The following is an 18,867-nucleotide window of genomic DNA, read 5'->3' on the forward strand; positions in this document are numbered from 1 at the left end:
TGTGCATCAGTGTACGGTGGACTGCACACTCATTCTCCACTAGCCCTGTCTCCACATGTCAGTTGGACTTTGGGTTAATGGTTTACTGTTCCCAGGATGAAATAGCTGTGCTGTTAATTCAAGTTGCACTGTTGATGTGGAGATGAGTGTTTTAAGAAGCATCACATTGCAATGAGATATAAAATCCCATGGTGGGTTTTCTTGGTACTTTAGACAAGTATCTAATGTTTTGTTCAATTTGTTCTGTTTGTCTCTCTAGGTGGTGCTTTTCTGAAGTTGTTCATCCAGACTTCTCAGCAGTGCTGCAGAGATAAGTAGGTAAATCAAAGGTCTTCATTATTTGCTTCCCTTTGTTTTGTTTTGTTTTTCAAGACAGTGGTGGCGCATGCCTGCCTTGTAATCCCAGAACTCTGGGAGGCAGAGGCAGACAGATCTCTTTGAGTTTGAGACTAGCCTGGTTTACAAAGTGAGTCCAAGACAGCCGAGGCTACACAAAGAAATTCTTTCAAAAAGACAGGGTTTAATTATATAGCCTGTGTAGTCTGGGAACTCACAGCAATCTGGCTGCCAAGCCCTAGGTGTACTAGGATGACAAGTGGGGGCCATGGTGCCTGGCTTGATGTTGCTGTTGTCAGAGGCCTTTTTGAGAAAGGGCTAGCTTTTTACATTTTGCGACTTTGCCTGGTATCTTAGTTACTTTTCTCTTGCTATGATAAAACACCACCGCCGAGGTGACTTATGAAAGAAAGAATGTAATTGGCTTACAGCTTCAGAGGGTTAGAGTCCATGATGGTGCAGCAGACATGACAGCGGCAGCAACTGAGAGCTCACATCCCTTATTTGCAAGTAGGAGGCAGAGAGAGACAACTGGGCCTGGTGTGAGCTTTTGAAACCTCAAAAGCGACCCCCCACTGACGTACTTTCTCCAACCAGGCCAAACCCCTAATCCTTCCCAAACAGTTCCATCAACTAGGGACCAAACTTTCAAAGATACGAGCCTATGGGACCCATTCTCATTCAAAGCACCACATGAGTGCTGAGCACTAGTTTTCTAGGCTGGATGCACCACTTGGGTAGCATCAGTTATTACCATGAAGAGCTCATCCTGACATTGAATGAATGCATTTAATACTCAGATTTCTTTTTCTTCAGTTCTCATCTGCTTTGTTCTGCAGCCGCTCAGGTTTCAGAGATCTGAGTTGTAGGAATAGCCTTTTTTCCTTTTTAGCCTCTCTGTGGACCATTTCAACTCCTGTGTCATTTCTCTTAGAAAAAGGGACGTAGACGTGGCCAATTTAAATAACTGAGATTTATTGCTTGATGATCACTCCATATAGAGGGATTGCCAGAAAGAAAGCTGGAAATGATTCAGTCACAGGTGATTAATGGTTGAGTAGGTTTTAATTTACCGAGGTTACCTTTGGAAAGTGTTAGCAGTAGAGGTTGAATAGCCCCCTGCGGCATGCGTTCAGAAAAATCAAGGCAATGGGCAGTTGACCAACTGTCTCCAAACACTGATTCAGTTCTGTTTTTTCAGAAGAGAGAGGCCTGTTTACCTATGTTCTCTTAGGGTCCTATTAGTGCTATAACCTTGGCAGTGAGCTTAGATCAAAGGAGCCAGGGCCCGGTGTAGATGCCAGTCCAACTGATGACTGTGCAGTAGGGTCTACTGAATGCAGAGAGTTAATACAGGGCATCCCTACAAGTCCCATCCCCTGTGTAGAAAAGCCATTGCTTTGGTCTACAGGTTTTGAGAAAGGAAGTATTTCCCAGGTTCCATCTTGCACTACTGACTTTCTCAAGTGTTACTAGGTTCTAGTAGCAGTGCCGCTGGGAGACCTGGACTCTTTTTAATGAGAATGGCAAACACTTATGAGTAATGAAGTGATTTGAGCACCAGACTTCTCATGGGAAAACAAGGACTGTCCTGAGATAGGCGGTGTGTCCGGGTTAGGGTAAATGTTTGCACCTTATCATACTGCTAATCTTTCCATATCTGTTCCATATTTATTTAGTGGAGAGGGGATAAGCTGATTTTTCCATTAGTAAAAATTATTAAACCAGATGTGGTCGTATATACACTTGTAATCATAAGAGGTGGAGGCAGGGAAGATGAGAGAGTCAAGGTCATCCTTGGCTACAATGAGTTAGAGGCTAGCCTAGGCTACTTGAGATCCTGTCTCAAAAATATGTATGTATGTATGTATGTATGTATGTATGTATGTGTACATAACTGGGTGTGTGTATATATATACATATATATGACACATATATATGACACATATATATGTAACACCCATGCACACAATTTTTTGAACCAGATGTTCATAACCCTTTCTTAGGATTTGACTATGACATCAGTGTGCCATGCCTTTTAGATCCAGAATGTCAAGTGCCTGTCAGCCAGTGATGGGGGCGGGGCAGGGCGGGGCTGGGGTTAGCAGTGAAGTCTATGTTTGCTCATATCATCGTTCTGGGGGGGTGGGGGGGGGTGTGGGGGGTTTGGGTGGGGGAAATATGCTCAGCAGGAGGGGGTCTTCTGCTGTGAGGAACCAGCGTATTTTCACCCTCTTCAGAGGGGCCGTCTGCTTGAGTTCCCAGGAATGAAAGCCAGACCCATGCTGCCCACTACGCAAAGAGTCCTGTGACAACCCTGGCTAAGTGCCCCACATTTTCCATGTGTTCTGCTGGTGGCTTATTTGCCCTCATTGTGGGATGTCACCCTGGATCGCTGCCGGCTTGTTTAATCCTGTTCTGGGTAAAAGCCAGTTCCATTTCGAAGTGCCTTGAGGAGTCAAGTCATGTTTGTCCTTGAGTTCCCCCTATAAAACCAGCCCCCTCTGTGTCCATCATGGTAGTTTTAGTTGTGAATTCATCTGAGACCGACGGGGCAAACTTAAGCAGGTCAGACAAGAAGAGCCATTCAGAACTTAGGACGTCTGAGTTGAAGTGTGGCCTTGTGTCCTATTACCTACAGTGTGTACACGGTAGCAGGCTTCTCTTGAGCAGAAAGAAACAATTGCAGTTTGGGGAGACGCTGGGCTTCAGCTGTGCTCAACATACATCCCCCGAACTGGACACATGTGGGCTGGGGTCCCAGTAGAGGGGCCATGTGGCTCTGTGCCCAAGGCAGGTTTCAGGACCCCCTGCATTCTACCTCTGACCTTGAGAAGGACTTCTCTCTTCTCACTGCTTTGGGAGGTTGACGGGAGGAGAGGGAGGCCTGTTTATCAGTGTCCAGGTGTCCTTACCTGGCTGCTCCCTGACACCAGGTACTGTGGAGAGGTGGGTGGATGTGGAGGCTGAGAAGCCGTTCTCTCAGGCCCTCACTGAGACTCTTTGGACAAACATCTCATCTTCCACACCAACTTGGTAGAGAGGCAAGGTGTCCCAGTTCTGTTCTACTCTCTTATCCTATGGGAATTGTGGGGAAGTCTTTAAAGAGGGCAAGTTCAAGTATGTGGTTAACATCAGAGGATTTACATTGGCAGCCCTTTAAAAAAATTTTTCTGGGCTTGACTCCCTGCTTATAATTAGGTGTGTAACCTTGGCTGGGCCCTTGACATCTTGTCTGACTCTCCCTGTGTCTCCAGCTGCTAGGAAGGCAGCTAGGAGGTATACGTGTGCCTAGCAGGGTATAGGGAGCTAACACCTAGTCAGTCTTTAGAGCTGTGCTCATAACTATGTCACAGGAAGAAGGAATCTTTGTTATTGAGACGTGCCCATGGCTTAAAGTCCCTTGAGTTTGAATCTGGCTTCCTGGGCTGCCTGTGGTACCAGGTTAGGCTTGTTTGATGCAAGGAAGGTTATCTGGATAGGCGGAGGGGAAATCACACAGGGTCCACTGTCTCTGGAGACGGCACAGTGAGAGGTGGTCTTTCTGGGTTTTCTTCCAGATGGGTAAAAGTGCTCAGCCTGGTGCTGGCCCAAGTGAATGGGGGTGAGTGGTGGCCACACCTTTTACATAGATAGAAGGTGGCTTGAAAATGGCCTGTGCCACAGAGACATTGCATTTTTTTTTTCAAGACAAGGTTTCTCTGTGTAGCCATGGCTGTCCTGGAACTCACTCTGTAGACCAGGCTGGCCTGGACCTCACAGAGATCTGCCTGCCTTTGCCTCCTGAGTGCTGGCATTAAAGCCATGTGCCACCACACCTGGCCTCACATTGCATTTCTAACTAATCATTTCCCATCATTTAAAAAGTTAGCACAGAGAATTCACTTACTGAGAAACCTTTCATCGCCTTTAGCAGCTTGGGTAAGGGGACCTGACTTCTCAGCTGTAAGTGCATGACAAATGTTTCCTTAGCTGGAAAGGTGATTTTTTCCTCATGTACTTTAGCTGTTACACTACTGATGTGCTAAACTTGGCAGTTGCACAGTGTAGAGGTCATTTGCATAATCGATCTGGAAATAGTTAAAGAGGGTAGAGTAGTGTTTATTTGGTAAGTGAGACTGTGACAGCTTCCTTCCTTTACCAAGTGTGAGCTGAACCAAACACATCTTTCCCATGATAATAATAACCATATTCATGGTATGAAAAAGATATCAAAATCATGAAACACAGAGACATTTTAGCGTTCTGATTTCTCTTTTATTTCTTTTAATTATTTCATATGTTTGGGTGTTTGTTTTGTTTTTGCCTACATGTAGGTCTGTGAACCATGTGTGTGCCTGGTACCCAAGGAGGCTAGAAGTGGGCACCAGAACTGGAATTACAGACATTTTGAGCTACTGTGTGGGTGCTGAGGAGCAGACCTGTGTGCTCTGGAAGAGCAGCCAGTGCTTTCAACTGCAAAGCCCTCTCCCCAGTCCCCATCCCCCACTTTTTTAACTTTGAGGTAACAACTTGGTTTTTCTTTGATAAGGACCTCTGGCTACAAAAGCCTCCCAGGGACTCTCCCCTTCTGTCTATGAAAAGTAGCTTTTCTCAATAAACTGTAGCTTTTTTTTTTTCAAGACAGGGTTTCTTTATGTAGCTTTGGTTGCCCTGGACTCCCTTTGTAGACGAGGCTGGCCTCAAAACTCACAGCGATCCGCCTGCCTCTGCCTCCCTAGTGCTGAGATTGTAGCGCCACTATGCCCAGCCTAATAAACTGTAACTTTTAAAGAGGAAGGTCTAAACCTTTTAGGATGTGCTCAGTGACAAGATGCTTGGCGACTGGTGACCGGATGGAGAGGTAGTGATGTGCATACATGTAGGACACCCATCATTTGTGCCCGATGCTTGATAATGCGCTCAGCGAATGCTGGGAAATGGAGTGGACTTAATGGAAGTTCCAGTTCGTAAGAGAGTTTTGTTTGGCTCGAGAGTCAAATCCAGGGCCTCACGCAGGTGAAGCAGGTACCAAGGAGCGGTGTCCCCAGCCCTATAAAATGAGTTTTAGAGAATCGTGGGAAGCCAGAAGGTTCTGTCAAGCAGAGAAGGGAGTTGAGCACAAGCCGTCGAGCTAAAGGCCATGATGTCTTTGTGTAGATGAAGTGCCGCGAGGAGTGAGCGTCAGTTGTGGGAGCTGGAGGCTTAAGAGGAACCCTATGTGACAAAGGATCTCAGCTTCCTGCCATCGCAGGGTTCCTGGCCTCCTGTGTATTCTGGGTCTCTATCTGATGAGTTTCTCTCTCTCTCTCTCTCTCTCTCTCTCTCTCTCTCTCTCAGGTTTTTTTGAGACAGGGTTTCTCTGTGTAGCCTTGGCTGTCCTAGACTCGCTTTGTAGACCAGGCTGGCCTCAAACTTAACAGCGATCCGCCTGCCTCTGCCTCTGCCTCCCTGAGTGCTGGGAGTAGACATGTGCCACCATGCCCGGCTCTGACGAGTTGTTCTTAGGGGATTTTAGCCCCTACCTGATGGGATTATGCACAGGGATGCTGTAGATTTCAACAAAGGATAGTAACCAAACACGGTTTTATTGAGGATGACTATTGAATTCTTTGAAAGAAAAACCATCACTGCCTGCAGGTATTGAAGCAGGCAAATCTGACCGAAGTCAGCACTTTTGCTGCCACTCTACCTGAAGGGCATGTTCGCTCATGTTCGCTGCTGGAGTGCTGGCCCACCCTCCCTTCCATCCTCCCTCTTTCCCTCCCTCCCTCCCTCCCTTTCTTCCTTGCTTTTTTTTTTTTTTTTTTTTTTTTTTTGACACAGGATTTTATGTAGCCCTGGTTGGCCTGGAAATGACTATGTAGACCAAGCTGGCCTCAAACTCAAAGAGATCTACCTGCCTCTGCCCCTCAAAGTACAGGAATTAAACTCATATGCCACCACACCCAGCCCTGGAAAGCTCTTTACTTTAATGATGGACTTTTTCAGTTGCTCTGTGAAAGGAAACCGTTAGTTACATTTTCACCTGTGTAACCAGAATACTGATGGGAACGAGCTAAGAAAGCAAAGGCTCCTGATCTCCGAGATTTCAGTCCAGTGTGATCGGGAAGACATGGCAACATTCATGTAGCAGAAGCGTGAGGCAGAAGCCGGTTCACAGCACGAAAAACAGGACAGAGAGCAGGCTGGAACCGGGGACAGGCGTGTCCTTCAGAGGACCACCTTCAGTGACTTCCTTTCACTGGGCCCCACCTCCTAATGACTCTGTAGCTGCCAGCTGAGGACCAGCACTCAAAACATAATCCTTTTGGGGACATGTCAGATCTAAACTGTAACAAAAGGAAATGACCGGTCTGGGCTGAACCTATGCACAGGGACAGTGTAAAGGCATCCTCTCATAGAGACCATGAAACATATGAATGATTTTAATATGAAACTGGCTACCATCGCCAGATTCTTTTTTTTATTATTATTAATTTATTCATATTACATTTCAATGGTTATCGTCGCCAGATTCTTATTTTGTGGCCTTGGGCTGAAAAGACACAGTGTAGGGTGGTGTATCTCTTTTTCTTTAAAGAGATCCCCGCTCACCACTACAGAGGGCAATTGTAAGCCTCTGAAGTTGCTAAACCCCCGCCCCACAGATCTCCTCTCTGCTCTGAGAATTTGTCATGATTTCCTAAGTGAAACTGACTTCATCTGAATTAAGTATTGATCTCACCCACATCTCCATTTGAGCCAGTTCCATCACCACGGGAACAATTTTATACTCTTTCCCTCTCTAGGGCTCTCTACTGGGTTAACCCCTAGTCATTCAGTGGTACTGTCTGTCCAGATTTGCCCAACACCAGCATTCCGCAAGCCACAGGCCAGCCACTCACCATATGCCACAAGCAAAGATGTCAAACCCTCTAGTAAAAGCTCCTCAGGTCAAGTGCAAGTGGCAATCGTGGTGCAATCATGGATGTGCTGTTAGCTTTACCTGATTTTGGTGCAGGTTGTTCTGGACATAGCCATGTCGGGTCAGGCATCTGACACTTGTAGTTTAACATGAACCCCAGTTCAGATTGTCTCAGCTCCCCATGTTAGGAACCCAGAGTGATTCCTCTTGAGCAAGCTGGTCCCTTTGTTGCTTGTGGAACATAGAGATAATGTCTGTGCCCAGACCGTGTCAGTGACTGTAGAGAGTGAAGTCCAGTCCATTTTTCCCTTACTAGTAATGGAGTGCCTGTAGATTAGGAAGATTGTAGTGTGGTCGTCACATGGTTCCACAGGCTCCTCATTATTCAGTCAGAGTCACCAGTTTGGGGGCATTCACAACCGGCATCAGGTATTTTGAAGGCTCTAGCTGGACATTAGTAAGCATTGGGGTGAGGAGGCTTTGCCAAGAAAAATCTCACTGTGAATCCCCACACAGATCCACTGTTCTCTAGCTACTGTGATTTTCTGTGTCATGTGTTTGTGTATTTATACAATTTCTATATCTCAAGGTAAAAGACAGATTTAGCCTGCCCAAGGGTCACACTTCAGCCTCCTTTGGAGCCACAGAACACTGAGGTACCTCCTAAAGTCAAGCAGCAACCTTGATGGTATTTCCGTTGTGCTTAGACTACAACTGGCAGGTGTGTGTGTGTGTGTGTGTGTGTGTGTGTGTGTGTGTGTGTGTGTGTGTCCATCCCCAACTCTCCAGATAACCCTTGTTCATACAGTAAAGCAGAAACAGGCCTCCCGAGGGCTGGGATTAAAGTTGTGCGCCACCACGCCCAGCTTGAATATCCTTTTTAAAACAGCATTGTTCAGTTATAAAAATGTTTCCAGGAAATGTAGGCCTTAGTTGGTAGTATGAAAGAAGATTTGTTGCCAGGTGGTGGTGGCACACGCCTGTAGTCCCGGTGCTTGGGAGGCAGAGGCAGGCGGATCTCTGATTTCTGAGTTTGAAGCCAGCCTGGTCTACAAAGCAAGTTTCAGGACAGCTAAGGTTACACAGAGAAACCCTATCTTGAAAAACCAAAAAGGGGAGGGGGTCTGTTTTATAAAGAAGACATTGGATATAAGGGGAGTGTGCTATCTTATCTTAATTTTTGCATGTATGTGTTTTCAGTAAAATTATGTTCAAAATAGGCAGCAGCTCAGTCTGTCCCATAAACTGTAAATGGCAAACTCCCATTGGGTGACAGGCGGAGGGTGGAGAAGAATAGAGATGGTGGCCATGGCCGCCATTAATAGGTCTTCTGTTTCTTCTCCTGGCTTAGTGGGTTCTGATCTCCACCCTCTCACAAACTTACATTTTTGGTTTTTTTTTTGTTTTTTTTAATGAAGTTGAATGTTTTGTTTGTCTTTCATAGACTGAATAGCAGCTTGTAACTTCTCTTTTGGAAATGGCTTGTGTCCTTTCAACCACACACAGTTGTCATTTGTGACAGTGGTAACTGTGACACTCATAACCTCATCACGTTTTCCAGCTCCATTTGTATTGTCTGCTTGGTAATTGCTAATTTCACACAAAACTGCCCTGTACTGAGGAGAACGCCAGTGTGGACAGGATAAAGAGACCAGAGAAGAACTTGTTGTTCTGTGAGCACTGGAAACGAGATTGGACTCAGGTCTTCACGTTAAGGGGCAAGTACTTCATAGACTGAGTCACCCTGCCCTGGGCCCTATTTGCAAAATCTTTATATGAAGTAAAAATTTTAACTACTAATTTACCATTTATAGAAACATTTTAAAAAGCAACTTGCTTAGTTTGAAACAGAAAACACTCTTGAGTTATATCTGGTGCACATTAGTGAGGTAAGAGCCCCTCACAGCACTCTCTGCTTAGGAGGCTTTTGCCTTGAGGCCTTAACATTTTTTTCTTTGGGTCTTAATTATTTCCATATTCCAGTATGTATTGTTTTGGTCATATTGGAATTATCCATTATTAGCTAGAGGTTTTTTTCTTTTTTTTTTTTTTTTTTTCAGTTTACCTCCCAGGGATCTCAAGCAAGAAAGACAAATATTTTCCTAAGATTCTTTGAGGGAATAAAATTAATAGTTTTGAGAATGAAAATACACCGACTTGTCTCCTAAGAATTGGAAGACTTTATTAAGATAGCAAAATATCCTTCCCCAGGGTTTTCGTATTTTCTTTAAAGGGCTTATTGGAAATGTGGTGCTGGAAAGAATAAGGGGAAATTGAATACCATGAAGTTGGAAACAGCCCCTGAAATCCAATCTGCTTTAGAACACACATAACAAGTTAATTCGCAGAGATTCAAGGCATCCCAGTTCTCTTCCCAAGGCTGTCAGGATGTTTGTAACGGTGACACGGAAAGGTCCCTCCATGGGGCCACAGCGTGGCAATTTTCACGAATGAGACTATTTTCTATGCCTCAAGGAAGCGTCCTGCAGGCTGCCTGCTTCACTGTATCAAGTGGCTTGAGTTCCTTAATACAAAGTCACTCGTCCTGAAGTGGTGAAGGATGCTTCAAGGAGACTCTCTGTGAGGTGTCCAAATGATGCTCCAAAATGACAGACTGTGCCCCAGCAGCACATGGGGGCACAGTCTGGGGCTAACACATAGAACCGCTGGTCTGACAAGGCTGATTGGGGGCTGGCATTTCCTCGGCCCTAACTAGCCTTCAGAGACATAATGAGACCCACAAGGAAATTCCAACATTTCCCCAAAGCACTCAGATCTGGAAGAAAACAAAAATCTGTCGGAAATGTGTGGCCAGCCAAATCTGAAAACAGACTTGATGACTTGGGGAAATTCCTAGGGAAGCGGAGAAGGTAGGGTCCAGTGCTGCCGGTGCACCTTCAAAGGGATCCTCGGCGCCATATTTTTCTACTCCCTGTTGTTACACTAATGTACAGGCCTTTCAGATCCATCTTAACATAGGAAGTATCTCCCAGTAACCTGTTGGCTGATTTCCTTTCTGGCATGTAGAAGAAAAGGGTAAGACCGGGGGGTATAGATATCTAGGTGGTGTAGCCTGTTGTGTAATGCTGGGGCAGCGAAAGAATAGGCCAGTATCCCTTAAAGATGAGGATTTCTTTATGGACCAGAGCAGGTAAACAGAGGTGTCACTGTGGTAAACCAGTTACCTAGAGGGTGTGGAGGCCGGAAGAAGGAACTGTTAACCAGATGAGGAAGGCATCCCAGACCTGTGGGATACAAATTGGGCCTTGAAGATTTTGCCGGAGGATAGCAAATAGAGGTGAGTGTGGGTGGAAGTTCAGAGTGTGTCCAGGAAGCGGTGGTTTTGGGGGACTTTGATGGGAGGTGTAGGGAGGCAGGTGAAGTCAGTTGTGTCCTCTGTGATTGTCCCCAGCACTGGATCCCCCGCTTCCACCCTCTGTCCTGTGCAGATGATCACATAAATAGGCGTACTGCCTACGGCTGAACTGTTTGGGCTGCCTGATACCCACGTCTCTGACAAACATCCTGCCGTTGTGACAACGTAGGTACATAGTGAAGGTGGAGCCCAGAGCACCTGCGGAGTTCCTGGTAAAGCCTTTGATAGTGACACTCATATTTTGTACCTGGTGCCTGGTGAGCGATCTGTATGGCAGTGGGTACTTTCCTGAAGGCATATTCATAAGGGTGGTCAGTATTACTGTCACAGTCATATTGTTTATTAATTTACACTGTCACGGTGTACATTTTCCATCTGATTGTTGTCTCTCCAGAAAGGCTCAGCAGTTTGGTGTTTTGTTAGTATTCAGCTATATTTAAGAGATCTACATTTAAAAAAAAAAAAAAACATGTGTATGTATATTAGCTTGCATGAATTTCCAAGTCCCACATGCATGAAGGTACCTGAAGAGACTGTTAGGTCCCCTGAATCTGGAACTCCAGGCTGCTGTAAGGCACAGATGCTGAGAACTGAACAGGAGTCCTCCACAAGAGCAGTGTACTGTACCCTTTTAATAGCTGAGCCATCTCTCAGCTGTATTTAGTGTTAATAGCACAGAAGATTAATTCCTGATTTTTTCTTACCTCTTCAGTTGTAGTTGCCTCTCACTTACCGTTGATGTTGGTGCTTTTGGTCACGCTTGTGCGGCACGCATGCTCTTAGAATCCCCTAAGACACAGAAAGAGGAACAGGAACAAAATTCACTGCTGCCAGTGTCGCCTCCCTCGTATTCCACCACCCAGCTCAGTCCGTTTCCCCAGAGCGTCACACCTTCGCATACCTGACAGGCTACTTAGCTGCCTTAGGGTTAGAGACTCGGTGTGTGCTATCTAGAATGTGGGGCTATGGTGCAGAGTGAATGGGGGGAGCAAAGAGTTGGGCCTCCAGATCCCTTTTCAGGACCCCTGAGGATGGTATGTGAAGTCCCATCACTTCCAACACTTGGGAAAACAGAACTCTCTTGGCTACTTAGATTTAAAAAATTACCCAGAGGTCTGGGGATATAGCCCAGCAGCAGAGGGCTTGCTTGGCATACCCTGGCCCCTGGGCTCCGCCCAAGAATGACAACAAACAAAACACTGCACGGAAGATTTTCTGTTTATCCAGTCTCACAAAGGCTCCCAAGTGACTTCTGTGGAACAAGCCACCACCTTATTTATTTCCTAGCCCAACGGTACACTCACAGTGCTTTTCCTCTTAGGACTCCATACTTCCTCTTTTATCGTGTGTGGAGTCCCCCCCCCCCCAACACCCTCAACCCTCACAAACCCCCCCACCCCCCATGGAATTCCCCATTCCTCTTTAGATTCTCTTTTATTCCAGATTTTGAAATTCCATTTAGGCTTTCAGGATATGCTTCCATGGTGACTTCATAACACAGAAAGACTTAAAAATACTTCACCAAAAATAGATAAATAAATAAGTAAGTAAATAAACTTGAAAATGCCTTGAGTAATGTGACCACTGATGATTGCGTCTTTGAGTGCGTCACTGTGGATGTGAGAATAGTTCGTTCTTCTGATCAGTTGCCCCGACAGCCAGATGAGAGGAGGTCCTCCTATGTGCCGTTCCCAGTCACTCTTTGCAGTGTAAGATTGAGTGCCAGAGTAAACTAAGGCCTTCCTCATCCTTGGATTTGGCTCCCAGGAAGTCAGTGTGCTCTTTGGCTGTGTACAGACAGCCGCCGCCTCCTCCTCCTCCTCCTCCTCCTCCTCCTCCTCCTCCTCCTCCTCCGTGCACAGGGACATGGCTCTTGAATTTGAGGTAACTGCCCTTTGCTGTTCAGGTCTTGTGCGCTCTTGTGATAACAATCCAAATCGTGATTCGGTTTAGCGTCGTCTACCATGGTCTCATGCCCCGAACAGTAATCATTCTTCCAACAGCATGGTGGCTGTTGCAGGGGACCAATCGACAAACCGGCTTCTGAGGATGGACAAGAAGTTTTTTTCAGATGGGGCAAAGTGTATGAGAGATAACAGGCTGGCAAGCCAAGAGGCTGGTAAGAAATACAGTGGTCCTTTAATGGCTGATTAGCCCCTTTGGAAAATGTCACTGGGCTCCTGCTCAGCTGTGGGTTGTTTGGTTGTTATTGGAGTTTTAAACTTAGGAAATTTAAACAGTGAATTTTGCTATTCATCCTATAAAAATCAATACTTTTAAAACATTTATTTATTTTTGCATATGAGCACTGTATCTGCATGTACACCTACATGTCAGAAAAGGGCATAGATGGCTGTGAGCCACCATATGGGTTGTTGGGAATTGAACTCGGAACCTCTGGAAGAGCAGACAGTGCTCTTAACCTCTGAGCCATCTCTCCAGCCCAAGAATTAATCCTTCTTTTGGTATTCAGACATACTATAACCTTAAAAAAAAAGGCCTTGAATTTTTGTGAATACAAATTTGGGAACATTTTTCTTCGTGTCTGAGTACCCAAGAGAGCTGTGGTGTGGCGATCTGTGTCAAGGATTTCAGTTAAGGACTTGCCAGGTTCTGGAGCCTTCTCCCTGAGGTGGAAGGTACCTGAGACACATGTGCTCAGAAGAGAGCAAGACCACATCAGCTAACATACAACAGCTCTAAGAGGCTAGACTTCCTGACCAGGCTCTCCAAAAAAGTGTTCCAGGACAGTGGCTCCCTTGTTTCTGTAAATGTATCTGTTAATGGCTGAACGAAGCAGACAGGATTTTTATTTCAGCATGTGTGCATGGCTCTTCCAGGATCAGATATGGGACTCAGTTTTGTCCTGAGATCCTTTTGCTCTCAGAGGGGGACAGACAGTGGCCACATCCCACAACTCATGTCATTGGGGCACAGTAGGGGAAGACTGACAAGGCTTTCGTTTGTAAATGGTCACAGATTCTTTTTTGGCTCTTCCCATCTCTGTGTGTCTGTCACATGAGTCTGGGCCTTGGCAACCTCTGCTCCTACCATCTTGAAAGGCAGCTGAGACCTCAGTCTTAACCAAAGAGGTGGGCTAACCTTGGGATGGGGAGGACCTGCTAACAGACTGACAGTGGGCATAGGATCGAGGCTTCCTTGGGCATTCCAGCACAGTGGACTTTCCTGATGGTAAGGCCGACGCAAGTCTAGAGAAGAGCAACGGCCAACCCAGAGAGATGGTAAATCACTGCTGTCTGCAGCCACTGGTGCTGGAGGTACCTTGTTACACAAAAGCGGTTAATAGATATCCTGACATAAGTGATAGCACCTGCCAAGAATTCTAAAGTCAGACACGGGGAAAAATGAGTTTCAAAAGTCTAATCTGATACTTTCTAGACTTCTCTTTCGTTACAGTAAATTTCTAGACAGGGATTTTCCAGAAACCCAAGTTTAGTGAATAGTTAACAAAAACATAATATGTTTGGCATGTAATGAACAGTGGGGGGGGGGGGGGAGATGCTTATACCCAGAATGAGTGACCCAGCAAAGTTGAGCTCCTTCTGATTGGGAAAGGCAAGAGGGGACTTCCCAGGGGCAGCTACCTGACAGAGTGACTTTATAGCTCATTCACACAGCTCGATAAGCAGGTTTCATCGGATATCCGACCCACTGAAACCCACGCCGTCCGCTGTCCAGCTGTAGGATGTGAGACTTTCCCAGCGTTCCCTTCAAAGGCAGGCTTCAGCATTTATGACTCCAAAGGAGCTAAGCTGATTAGCAGATGCCTCCCGGAGGGCTGCTTTCAGTAGGCGCCTGATGAAATGGAGAGATAAGCAGGGGGCATGATGGGTAGCCAGGCCTGGCTAATGAGAGTCTGGGCCAGCAGCACCAGGTCCTGGGATATGACCTCTGCTGGTTTTCTTGGTGCCTGAGGCCAGGTGGCCCTGGCTAACATGCAAGTCAGGCTATGGCTGAGTCTCCTCAGCCAGAGAGGTCCACACAGTTATATCCAGGCCCTAAAACGGTCAGGCTAGAGGATCCCAGTGGCAGTTGGACTCACACCAAGCTTGTCTGGGGTGAGTTGAGAAGACGCAAGAAAGGTCCGGGAATCATGGGAGTTGGAACTGGAAAAGACCCACTTGGTCTTGAATCTTCGTCTTCTGTCATGGCCAGGCCAAACCCCCACCCACACCCCCCTGGGATCCCTCCTGTTGCTCTTTGTAAAATCTGTTCTCCAAACGACTCTGGCTGGGAGTCTTCCAGCTGTCCCTGGGGAGGTAGAGCAGCCTTTTTTCTGAGAAGGAAATATTTTTCCTCACGATTGGTTGGGATTCTTTGTCAGTTTGGCTCCAGCCCCACCACTCCTGGCTGGTCTCCGTCAGACCACCCTGAACAAGTCTGCCTTCTGCCTCTTAGATTCCCACACTTAAACCCCTGTCATGCTTCCGCTGGGCTGCAATTAGGCTGAGGAGGAGGGGCCTGCCTCCTGGCCTTGTGTTTTCTGGAGTAATAATGACTTTCCCCAGCTGCTTCAGCTTTCTGCTCCCTATGCTGAACTGCTGTCTAGTTTTCTGTCCCTGTTACAGTTCACATGTGTGGCTGCTTCACACTCATCATAAGGAATGGTTGTCCCACCAAGAAATGCATCTTTATTGAATACTGTTTGGATTTTTTTTGATAGATTGGGTCGACCCTGGTCTATATGCCAATACCTAGTGGTGACAAGGAACTGTCATTGGAATATGGCTCCTTGAGAAGCTAGTACTCAGGACGTCGTAAGTCATACGCTGTGTGTATGACTTCAATGGCATGGCCGTTAAACATTGATTCTAGGGTGCTTGGTGGGGGTTGACATGGCTCAGCTTGTAGTCAATGAAAGAAAAGAAGGGTTGTTGGTGTATCTGCCCCGCCCACAGCCGTATCAGATATGTTTAGGGAGTATGATGGTGTGGTTTGGGGGGACTCTAACTTTGTGTCACTGACAAAGCAAGGACTCTTCCCAGTGCAGGCTGGGTGGAGTTTATAGGCCATGGGATTCAAGCTAGATTATAGATTTAAATCAGTGGGTTTTTTTGAGCATGTTCTTTAGAATGTTCCAGGTCCTAGAGGCATATTTAGGTGTTGCAGGATACTTGGCCACACCGTGAACCCCAAGATTGTGTACTGGAACAACCTGGTTTTAGTTGTGGTGCAGTGCAGCCTTAGCACACATCTTTAATCCAAGAGCTTTCTGTAAACAGAATTAAATAAAGTCAACATAGGTCAAGAGGCAGGGCAAGCAATCAAGTGACAGGGAGTTAACATAGGAAGAAAAAAAAAAAACCATAGAAAGTGAGAGGAAGTCCAGAGGACAGATAAAGAGACACACAGGAAGTAGAAAGGAGAGGCATTGTGTTGAAGGGGTTTAAAGACTTCATGGAGAAGGAGAAGGGCTTTTTCCTTCTAGGATGTGAGCTGAGCAGAGAAGTGGCTGGATGCTTTCTCTGCCTCTCTGAGCTAACAGGCTCTCACCCCAGCATGGGCTCCTGAGTCTTTATTGGTGAAATGAATGTTTGGGATTTGGTTTTTTTTAAAAAGACATTTAGAGGGTACATGGAAAGAGGCCTCTTTGCAGCCCCCTGCTTTTGAATTGGAGCAGCTCTGCTTTCATCCCTTCCATGTACAGAACTGGGCTTGCTCGTCAGATTCTGTTTGATGAATAGTCTTCCGTGCTTAAAAGGGAAGTTAGCAAACCACAGGTTCAGAGGCCTGACTTCTAGTAAAAACAAACAGAGAGAAAGAGAGAGAGACCTCTTCCGCCCGGCAGCTAACGATTACATTTCTGAGACCCACATAGATCAATCCACAGGCGTTTGGGAGCTGCAAATGCAAAGAACTAAACAAATACACGTTCCTGTGTCACCGCTCTGTCACCGGGAAACTCGCAGCCAGTGTAAACAGGATATGCAGACTGCCACCTTTCAGTGCCAAGAGAAACGGCTGCTCTGGTTGTAAGGGCAGGTGACCCTCCTTGTTCTGCCTTAAGCAGGAACCAGCAGACACCGGTGTTTGTGAAAATCTTGTGATAGACAGTGCCATTTACTGAGCACTTTCTGTCTTCTGGGCACCGTGCCTAGGATGCTTTGGGTATCCAAGGAAACAACGGTGCTGTTACAGGCAGGAAAACGGAGGTGCAGAGGCTCCGAGGTTGAGTCATGTGCCTGAGGTCATACAGGCCATAGAGTGATGGGGGTGAGGGTGAGTTTGTTTGGCTTGATTTTATTCCCTTAAACAGTCTGCTGTATTGCAACTGTTAGTTTTCATGCTAAGAAAAACATTTCCATTACTTCTTTGATCATCTCATGTCTGTACACAGTGTGGTTTGGTCATATTCACCCTCTTAACTCTCTCTCCAAAACCTCTTTGATCCATGCCCTTCTTCCCTGTCCACTCACAAGTCTGTGTCCTCTTTTTTTTTTTTTTTTTAATAACTCACTAAGTCTGATTTGTACTGGTCATATCCCCATGCGTGTGGGGCCATCCACCGGAACATGTTAACCTAAGGGCCACACCCTTAAAGAAAACTGACTCCCCTTACCTTATTCTAGAAGCCAATAGCTGTCAGTTTCTCCTCAGCTAGGGTGTGGGCAAGGCCTCTTGAGCACTACCCACTCCATCCTCAGGCCTTGTGTAGGCAGCCACTGCTGCTCTGACTTCATGAGTGCAGCGGTCCTGTTGTGTCGTCCAGAAGGCCCTGTTTCATCCACTGCAGGCCTCCCCAACCTTAGGCTCTTAAAATTTTCCCACTCCTTCTTCCTCTACGGTCCCTGAGCCTTGTGAGGAGGAGTATGTAAGAAACATCGCCTTCATGGCTGAATACTCCATAGATATGTATTTATTATGCACTAGGGTTTTAAAAATTTTTTAATTACTGATGAAAATTTTCATACATTTTCATATTCTTTGTCCTCCTCAGACTCCTCCCAGATTCTCCCCCACCTCCCTACTCACCCAACTTCATGTCTTTCTCTCTCAAAAATTAAAAAAAACAAAAACAAAAAAGAAAAGCCCAAGAAAACAAAACAATATAGGAAACACAAAACCAAAACAAACAACAACCAACCAAACAAACAAACAAAAAACCCTATGGAGTCTGTTTTGTGTTAGCCAACTGCTCCATGAGGCCTAACTTGGAGTGGGGTTGAAGGACACCTGTTTTTCCATGGAGAAGATTGAGTTTCCCTTCCCATCAGACACCAGTTACCAACAGCTTCCTGACTATGGAGTGGGACTTTGTGCCCATGTCTCACTCTCTGCACTGGGATTTTGTTTGGCTTGAGCCTTGTTGTGTTTGGAAGACACTGTTTCCTTGGAGTTACTTTACTTACTTAATTTCTTTCTTTCCTTCCTTCTTTCTTTCTTTCTTTTTTCCGAGACAGGGTTTCTCTGTGTAGCCTTGACTGTCCTGGACTCGCTTTGTAAACCAGGATGACCTCGAACTCACATCAATCTGCCTGCCTCTGCCTCCCGAGTGCTGGAATTAAGGGCGCGAAACACCATGCCCGGCTTGGAGTTACTCTCCACTGTTGGCCCTTACAGTATTTCTGGCTCGTCTTCTGCGTAGATCTGAGCCTTGAGGAGAGAGTCTGAAGACTCGAGTGCTCCAGGGTCTCTCACACTGTCAGGCTGTGGAACTCTGTCAATTACCATCTGCTGCAAGAAGCTCCTCTGAGGAGGGTCGAGTGATCCGGATGATAGGCTTGACCTCAGTAGCATAGGAAAAGACTTTACGAACAGGACACTGGTAGCACCAGCATTCAGATCAACAATTAATAAAAGGGATGTCATAAACTTGAAAAGCTTTGTACAGCAAAGGACACCGTCATTCATGCAAAGCAACACAGAATGAGAAGAAGTCTTCACCAAGTACATACCGGACAGAGGGTCACTGTCTGCAGCAGCGGTTCCCAAACTGTGGATCTCAACCCTTTTGATGGTAGCATATCAGATGTTTACACTATGATTTGTAACAGTACAGTTATGAAATAGCAACAAAATAATGTTATGGCCGTGAGTCACACTGTGTAAGGAACTTATGTAAAATATATAAACAATTAAAAAAAACTGAACATCAAGAAAACAACCCAAGAGGCAGGTGTAGTGGCACATGCCTGTAATCCCAGCACTCAGGGAGGCAGAGGCAGGTGGATCTCTGTGAGTTGGAGGCCAGCCTGGTCTACAAAGTGAGTGCAGGACAGCCAAGGCTACACAGAAAAACTCTGTCTCC

General features: G+C 46.1%; 1 protein-coding gene across 2 annotated transcripts in view; it reads left to right on the forward strand.

Moving 5' to 3' along the window:
* Positions 1-254: 254 nt before the first annotated feature.
* The window catches only part of Lhfpl2 (LHFPL tetraspan subfamily member 2), a 75,498-nt gene continuing 56,885 nt past the window's right edge, over positions 255-18,867 (forward strand). The window contains exon 1 of one of the 2 annotated variants that reach the window (XM_051172420.1): positions 255-318. The gene's annotated coding sequence lies outside the window, so the exon portion shown is untranslated. The remainder of the gene's footprint in view (positions 319-18,867) is intronic. The other variant, XM_051172421.1, reaches the window with a different exon arrangement.

This window comes from Acomys russatus, chromosome 30 (genome assembly GCF_903995435.1).
Source record: "Acomys russatus chromosome 30, mAcoRus1.1, whole genome shotgun sequence".
NCBI classification, from domain to species: Eukaryota; Metazoa; Chordata; class Mammalia; order Rodentia; family Muridae; genus Acomys; species Acomys russatus.